The sequence below is a fragment of the Sinohyriopsis cumingii genome, chromosome 3 (assembly GCF_028554795.1).
Source record: "Sinohyriopsis cumingii isolate HCF-2022 chromosome 3, ASM2855479v2, whole genome shotgun sequence".
NCBI lineage: Eukaryota > Metazoa > Mollusca > Bivalvia > Unionida > Unionidae > Sinohyriopsis > Sinohyriopsis cumingii.
The window spans coordinates 149,600,594-149,608,614 of NC_142963.1; the positions used below are offsets into that span (position 1 = coordinate 149,600,594).

At 32.5% G+C, this 8,021-nt stretch overlaps 1 long non-coding RNA gene across 1 annotated transcript; it reads right to left on the minus strand.

Moving 5' to 3' along the window:
- Positions 1 to 562: 562 nt before the first annotated feature.
- On the minus strand, positions 563 to 5,804 carry LOC149804136 (uncharacterized). Its single transcript, XR_016420015.1, has 5 exons — positions 5,766 to 5,804; positions 4,607 to 4,698; positions 3,357 to 3,480; positions 2,106 to 2,175; positions 563 to 676 (listed from the first exon to the last, which is right to left on the minus strand). It is a non-coding gene; the product is annotated as an uncharacterized LOC149804136 (long non-coding RNA).
- Between the last annotated feature and the right edge of the window lie 2,217 nt (positions 5,805 to 8,021).

The window sequence follows — 8,021 nt, forward strand, 5'->3', positions numbered from 1 at the left end:
TTTGTGTATCCTCAACCTTGACCCCACTTTCATGAACTTTGACAACTTGTTTTCAAAGACTTGCACATTGATGCATTTAGAGGATACATCAAATTTTCTTTTCCTTTATTTTTAAAAGTAGACACTATGGAGTTTGATCCGACCTTCAGTAAGTAGACACTATGGGGTTTGATCCGACATTCAGTAAATAGATACTATGAGGTTTGATCCGACCTGCAGGAAAACTTTCTTTATGTGGACGACTGGAGTTGGGGTGGAGAATAGTACAGAAAAGACGAAACAACAAAGAGAAGATAATTAACATATCTACTATAAGATGTACGACTTTTATTTATTGTACATGAGGGAGATGAGAGAAGAAGAAGAGTGAGATAGTGAGATAAAGATAAGAAGGAGAAAGGAAGATAAGATAATAAGCATGGCGTCAGTGGTAGTATATATCTTGATTTCGGCTGGAACAATTCCTGCGGACCACCATGAAGGGAAAAAAGGGGATATTAGAGAGGAAGAAAAGGGATATAGCGATTACCATGACAATCTTAATAATACAAATAGTACAAAGTTTCATGTTATATTATCTTTATTTCCTCATGTTAAGTCAATAGATTTAGAAAACCGATTTTACTGGCGAAGATGCTAAATGCAGTCAGTAATGCAATCAATGAGATCCGTCTATCTGAAAATTAAAGGAAGAAATCAAACAAGATGCCGTGTTTTCATATCACTGAACTATGCGTCCTAAAGTCACCTATCCTATTGTCACATTAAAAAAGTATTTATTTTCAAATTTGATGCAAGGTATGGACTCCATTTTTTCAGCTTTTTAATCTCTTTCCTTTTGGATTTGAGAAGCGACTATTCATTTGAGCTTTGAATTTGTGAAATTTCGATACGTTTATGAAAATATGATCAATTAATAGGTCTCTTTGTATACAAGCAAGCATGTCTGTACGTGTATACCAGTCTATATAAATATTCATATATCCACTTCTCTGTTAATTCAATAATTCATTTAATTACTAACATTATAAAGTTAGTATCATGGTAGGAAATATGACATTTCATTCATAAACTACATACAATCTGAAAGCATCACGAAGACACATTTATTCGATTTTAATTTCGTGTTGAATAAGTAAAAATCTTGTGAACTTTGTATTATCGATAAACACATTGCAAGGATATTATTATATGAATCGATTTAAAGTAAAGAGTGTTTATTTGAACCAATTGCTTAGGTCAAAATTCATTTTTAAAGAAGTGTAGAAATATACCCTGGATGGATTGATACAGAAATTTTTATTTAAGCCATATATCTTTGGTTTATTATAATTTAAACTTTATTTATCAGTTTTATTAAACTCGAGACCTAATTCTACTAAGATGGTCTGATGGGAGACGATATGGGTTTGTGCTCTGGTGATCCTTGGAATTCCTGGTCCACTTTTACATCAAAACCTATCCAATAAAATACTTAGTTATGTACTTTGTTACTAGCAAGGAGGTCGCATTACTTGGATATATAGTTTATCCAATAAATAACACACACACACGTTTCGGAGGAGCCGCGGTGGACCAGTGGTTAGCGTGCTGTACTCACCCGGGGAAAGCGCAAGTTTGAATCCTACTATCGGGCGTGCCTGGGTCAACTATCATGGTATGTCCTTGGGCAAGGCACTTCACTCAAATTGCCTCGGCACTAAATAACCTCTTTGCGTTGTGAGAGCACGAAACCAATCCCAAAACACGTTTCGGGTTTGGAAGCGTCATGATTAGGCAAAATATCACAAAATGATATGCATTTTGACTGGCGAACTGAAAGGTCAACAGTTTCTGACCTCAGATCTACGTTATGCCAGAGATCCCGATTGAAATCATATTGCTGAATTTATTTGATTTTATTTAGTTGCATCCTTCATCTTTCTCGGGATAATACAATATACCTACAAGCAAAATAAATATATGCAAATGTTGAATTTTGCAGAGTTTCTCGTCTTCAATAATTACTTTATATAGATAAGACACACATTAAAACGGAGTCTAACGCCGTTTGTTCGCGAATCCGGCAATATAATAGATACCGCAAAGTATTGAAAGTTATTTACATTTCCAGTGTCGGTGTCTAATATCTAATGGTGACATCACTATCTGCGTCCTGGAAGAGCGGCAAGGGCCCTGCAAACAAAAATGATGTTTTGATATTCATAAGTGACAGGATAAAAATGTAGAACCTATCAATTTTTTTACTAGATATAAAGAAATGTTTCATGAATGAAGCGGAAACATTATATTGTAACAAACAATAGAAACTGTTTTTATTTTATGAATGAACTATTTTCTTATATCGTCTCATAAACCTTCGTTTTGCATGGATTTGTTTCTCCATTCTGTGGGCATATAATTAAATGGCTACATTACTACATGAATAAAAAGTCATGACATCTTACGATAATTTTAAGGCAACTATTGTTTTACCAATTTAGATCGTGTATATAATGATTTATATTGTGAATGTCGTCAAATTAATCAACATTTTAATCTGAAAATGAAGATACTTTTACTTTTGTCAACACATTTCATGCGCATATTGATGCAGTGAACAACGCTGTGGTAGGAGTAGTGTACAAACATGACAGAATGCTCCAACAGAATTTAGAGTGTAATACTGAAGAAGAGATAAGAATGATTCTTAATTTACTTGTAAGGATTGTGGCTTCTATTCGTGGGTTAAGTCGGCATCCTACACCTTGTATACCTATGAATAATGTGTGTGTGTATATGTGTGTATGTGTGTATGTGTGTGTTTACGTCAAATAGTATATACAATCTCCACTTTTATCTAATGTCATTATTGTTTCGGTGAAATGAGGGATAAAATGGTTTTCACTAATTAGTTCGGAACGAGATGTGGAAAGATCGAAAAACTAAGTCGTTCTGTAGGGATACTAATATCAACTAGTTTAAATTTTATCAGATCCCTTAATATGCTTGATGATAAGTAGAATATGGAGTTGGTCTAGGTAAGTAAATTTACATGACCAATTTAGTAAGCTTTGATAAACGAAATGCTATATAAGGAGAATCCATTTATAGTGTCATTTCGATCTTTCGCAAACTGGATATCAGTTCATTTTTATAGTCTTTTATAATTAGAAACTAGTTAATGCATAATACGTATAACTGATGGGCAAAAATATCAATTGTATTAGTTGCCGAGAATTATCTTGTGATAAAAACAAATTTCGGATTCAAAAGAAGATTCCAGTATCCCAACCCACCACCACCAACCCTCCAACAAATGAAATGGTATATCCTTTACGGAACTCGTGTTAGGTAAAATATGTGAAGTGACTCACTTGGTACAAGCAGCATCACAGAGGAAACCCAGAGGACCGGCGACCGTATGGCAGGCGGTTACACACGCAGAATGTCCCATACCACTGTGAACCAAAGACCCTAGCTTATGAACCAGCTGATCGACTGTAGAGAGTGAGAGTATATATATATATATATATATATATATATATATATATATATATATATATATATAGAGAGAGAGAGAGAGAGAGAGAGAGAGAGAGAGAGAGAGAGTACAAAATGACGAAACATATGTGTAAGCGACATAGATATTGACAGAATCAACATTTTTGTATGTCATCAGCCGCAGTTATAAAGTGTTTTACATTTCAGCGAGCACAATAATTTACATCTTGAAGAAGATTTGAAGATGATATTGATCACTTACCAACACATTGCATGATGTTCGGACAAAATGAAACATTCGACTTTAATATATGCTATATGCCATTAATAAACTATCCAAAAAAATTTGCCGACACATGGTCTCTTCTTGTTTTAAACCTCGATCGATCAAATCATTATATCTTTCTGATTACAGGGACTGTACATGTATTGTTATTGAAGCTTAGCTTAGACAAATCTATAGAAAACAATAAGATATCTTTCCAAACATCTTCAAAAAATTTGGACTTGTGTGCTAATTGTCTTTTTCAAAAGTTTATTTTACAAACGTTCTTTTGCTAAGATAGGAAAAATTTCATCTACATTTTTTTTTTTTGTTTCTGTGAAGGAAAAATGTATATATGTATCTTGGCTAACACTTGGCGAAAAGTGTATCCATCGAAACAAGTGATGTTAGCGTTTACTTGTAATCGGAAGCATATAAACTATAAACATATTTGATTTCATTTCATAACAAAATATAAACATAATGTACAGTTCCCTGCTTTATAGTAAAGATGATAAGCAGATCGCGTGCACGAAATGTTGGAGGCGATTGTTTTCAATGTTTTCATGCTGCAACTCGATCACATTTATTTCCTTCGGAAGACTCCAAAGTTAAGCTGTTTGATCTAGGATTTAACGGAAGGATTGACGAGAGAGAGAGAGAGAGAGGTGCTACAAAGAAACACTTGAACATATTTACAATCTCTATGGCGCTAGATGATCCAAGTTTTATTGGACAATGTTTTAAACAGAATGCATAAGTACTTTTCTAAACAACAAACAAGAGAAACCTAAAAGACCACAATAAAACACAACAAAAGCAATATACAAAACTAAACTAAAAGAATAATTGACATACGATGGAGAGCCTCAAGAAATCTTTTCTCCTCCACAGGTCCAGAGAGAACAAGTGGGAGCACGGCTAGAAAAACCAAGGCGAGCTTCATGATGCTGCAAATATAAGACATTTCATGGTTTCGTGCTGGATACAGTAAATTTAGTAATCTATAGAATGTAATAGAATTTAATGGTTTCGTGATGGATACAGTATAAATTTAGCAGTGCATAGAACGTAATAGAATTTAATGGTTTCGTGCTGGATACAGTATAAATTTAACAATGTATAGAACATAATAGCATTGAATATTTCCTCATATATTTTGTGGATGATCTGAGAGAAAATAACGACTTCGATTTTCATGTTTATAATTTCATTTTTCTAAGATTCGTTATCATACTTCAAATAACATTTCTTCAGCAAATTATTTGAATATCACATACTTATAGAGTCGCTGATTGTTTTCTGTAAAATAAAAAACGCACAACGTGTTTATCATACAGCTCGCTGGCTGCGAAACAAATACATTTTGCATAGGATTTCGTGTTGCGTAATTGCAATTTGTGTGTGTCTTTTCTAATGCTTGTATGAACAAATGACAACCCCAACATCTACTAGTAGTTCGACACACACAAAGTACATATTAATTATCTCTGTTCTGAATAATGTATTATGTAAAAATCATGTGATAAATAACATTACAAATTTATCAGATAGAATCGTCTTGCAAATTAAATACTACAGGGTAGGTATGTTCTTTCATATCTAAGATCCAACAATGGTTATTAAATCATATTTTATTTATTACATTATTTTTTAATTATTACATCATATTTTAGATCGGAACCTTGAGGTCTCTGTTTATACATTACATAATTTTTTCTCGTTGATATATATATATATATATATATATATATATATATATATATATATATATATATATATATATATATATATAATCTCTTTGTTTTTGTAAATTCCTGTAAATCTAAAGACTTAAATAATTTTTTAAAAAATTTGTCTTGCCAATTAATATAATGATATAACAAAGGACATTATATTGTATATGTTGAGTTAACCACATACATATACATCCTCAAACTGACTCAGTCAAGTTTGAAATACAGAACTATAAGTTTATATTTTAAAAAATGCAATAATTCAGTGTAGTTTGACTCACCTTTTTGTGATGCTCCTTGTCTGTACTTTGACCCTCAGCTGTGACTGAAGTTCTGCTCTTATTGCTATTTATACAAAATTGAACCACGGACGTTGAACCAAACTAAGCGTACATTCTAAAAATTGATTCGCCAAACAAATTGTATGACCTTTAGTAGTACAAACCAAAAATTATATCTCATGAATAAATTTTTCAAAATGTAATCGTTCACACAATAGAATCAGATTTAGGAAAAAATATCCTACATTTTTAATGTAACCGCTTGATTTATTTTTATTGTAAATTTGCAAGGTTTACATTTTTTAGGTGTGTTTTGACCTCAGATCGTGACATGCGCTGGATAAGGAATTATATCTTGCCCTTATCACTCCAACCTACTTAAATAAGGGCAGTGTTACGATTATTTAATTACAAACCGTTTAAAAGTTTCTGTGACTCTTAAAAAATGCTGAACTTATCAGTGGGTCTATTCATGCTAACTAAGATTATGTATTCAATAATTATTTTTTATGTATTTCCTTCTGTATATCTAGATGCGTACATATATGTATAAGCATATTTTCCATATGCGTGTATATGTTTATGCTCATATATGTAATTGATTATCCACATTCATTTTATTTATGTATCTCGTATAGACGTTACTCTTAGATACGTTACTCATGAATATGTTTCCCTACAAAGATAATTTGAATTTTACTTTGTATATTATACAACTTGTTCTTCTGGAAGCATAAATAATTTAGAAAGTGTCAATGCTATTGGTGGAGACATGACCGAACTGAAATAAATCCGTTGTCAGGGCATTGATTACGCATCGGCCGTCACCTTAGAAGTTATAAACGGTAAGTGGAATTGGTGTGCGAGAATCGTTTTGACTTTGAACCAAAAATCAAAAGATATTTTAAATGGCGGCATTTACTTAAATAAGGATTAAAGACACTGAGAATAGCTGAGACTGTTTAAAGAGCAGTTTAACCTCCTGCTATGCGCTCGCCGGTCCTCTGGGTTTACTCTTTGATATTGCTTGCAACAGGTGATTCACTTCACTTAATATACCTAACACGAGTTACATAAAGGACCAAACATTTCATTCGTTGGAGCGGTATGTTTGTAGTGGCTGATGGGGGACTGGAATTTTCTTTTGAATCCTCAATTTTTTTATTTGTTTTTATTTGAAGATAATTATTCTCGAAATATATATATATATATATATATATATATATATATATATATATATATATATATATATATATATATATATATATATATATATATAAAGCTGCAGAGGGCGAGGATACTTTCTGCTGAAACGTCAGTTTGAAAACTAAAAGCTCATACGAAAAAAATAAAAAATTAAGGTCATTACCGAAGTCACTAACTTACCGAGAGTTTCTCTCCCAGACTCTCTCTTGGGGGTTAGATTTTTTGTTACTTTTTTTGTCGTTTGTGTTTTTCTAAATTTGTTTCTATAACTAAATCAATATTTATATATCAATAATAGCACCTGGTGCTGAATCTTATACTGCCAGATTAGCTCAAGATAGATTGGAAGCAATCATAAAGTTTTTGCCTGTTCATGATTCTCTTAGATGAAAACTTCAAGAAAGTCAAGAATCACAAGTTGAAGGCACAGAAAAATTATTTAACCCATTACAAAGGTTACTGAAAAAGGTGCAGCAGTTGCTAAAAGTCTTCGTCCAACGTTAGAACAGACTGCTAAATATAATAAGGGAACAAAAAAGACTTTTACAAAAACTTTAAGCCGCAATAGTTGCTGCTCAGCCTCCTCCTGTAGGTGAAGAAATACTTGATAAATTGGCTGATATAAAAGAATCTATAGAACAAACAAGGGAGGATAACCAAAGGGGAGAAAAGGTGTTAAATTTATGGTAAAAGTTACTGATAAAGGTGTTCAGGAAATAAAAAGTCAAAATAATATAGTTAATTTATCTGCGTTTGCTGTGTTAGGTTATGCTCGAAGAAGAAATTTTTAAACCCTAAACATATTAAAGGTGTTATTCGTAATACATGGTATAATTGGGTGTATTGTGTACATCAAGGACTTAATCAGGTAGATAGTAACGATATAAACTACATTAATTATGTTAGGCGAATACAAATTTGTTACAGCATTTAGAAGATGACAAACAGAACTACCAAGGCTACCAAAACAATCAGAACCACAACCTCCCCAGCAAGAACCTTCTTTTCGACTTACTCCACCGCAGCAACAAATAGAGCGAGAACAAAAAG